Consider the following 976-nt stretch of genomic DNA (forward strand, 5'->3'; position numbering starts at 1 on the left):
CTGCTGTACTATGAACCAAGCATGATCAGCAGACCCAAACACACCTGCATTACTCCTTGGAGGGCTGCAAATTGTAACACTACCACTGAGAACTTGAAAATGAAAAAAACGACAGTAAAACAAGCTAATGCATACATACAGACACAGCCAGTAAAATGGTCTCAAATAAGTTGAGAGAGAACCTTAGATACTGTGGAAGCATATAAATGGTTTTTGCAGAAACACAAATAAATGAAAAAGTACTGTAAATAAAAGACAAAAATCACTGAGAAGTCAAACGGGACAGGCAGTGATGCATGCACCGCAGAACTGCATGTAGCTCTTCCAGTACTTTCAAGTTAGTTTTGTTGCAAGACTGGAGGCACCTGAACTCCTCAGCCTCTGGGCCCGACCTGCCTGCATTTGGAGAGTATCTGAAGGCCCAGACTGATGGGTCTCAGACACTTTCCCACGGCAGAGCCAGGCCAGCACAGCCCTGGCCACTGAGCTTGGCTCAGCTGAATTTTGGAACTTGACTACCGCCCAAATGAATACAGAATCAATTTTGCCTCAACTAATAATGTTTGCCTCACGATTACCCTGAAGCCGGGGGCAATCGTGAGGCAAACTTATTCATCATTGTTATTATTATTATCGTCATTCTTGAAGAATGAATCGCTTCCAGATTCAGTCGGGCAATAGTCCCCCCCCCCGCCGCGCAGCCCCGGACTCACAGCAGCTTCTCCTCATCCTCTCTGCCTGCGTCGCCAGCGCTGAGCGCCGAGAAGCGGTTCTGAGGGAGCTGCGAGCTCCTACCACCGCCGCCGCTACCCCCCCCGCCGCGGCGGGAGGCCCCGAAGCCGGAGGCGGGGGCGAAGGGTGGCCTGGCCGGCTCCCTGCCGCCCCAGGCCAAGGCCCCGAAGTAGCCGGAGGGCTGCAGCACGGCCGCCGCCCGCAGGCCCCAGCGCACTGCAAGAGGAAGCAGCTCGGTCAGCCC

At 53.6% G+C, this 976-nt stretch overlaps 1 protein-coding gene across 1 annotated transcript in view; it reads right to left on the bottom strand.

Annotated features, from left to right (window-relative positions):
- The window catches only part of NUPL2 (nucleoporin like 2), a 10,944-nt gene extending 10,131 nt beyond the window's left edge, over positions 1-813 (bottom strand). The window contains exon 1 of the mRNA XM_025194764.1: positions 714-813. The gene's annotated coding sequence lies outside the window, so the exon portion shown is untranslated. The remainder of the gene's footprint in view (positions 1-713) is intronic.
- Positions 814-976: the final 163 nt, after the last annotated feature.

This window comes from Alligator sinensis, unplaced genomic scaffold, assembly GCF_000455745.1.
Source record: "Alligator sinensis unplaced genomic scaffold, ASM45574v1 scaffold912_1, whole genome shotgun sequence".
NCBI classification, from domain to species: domain Eukaryota; kingdom Metazoa; phylum Chordata; order Crocodylia; family Alligatoridae; genus Alligator; species Alligator sinensis.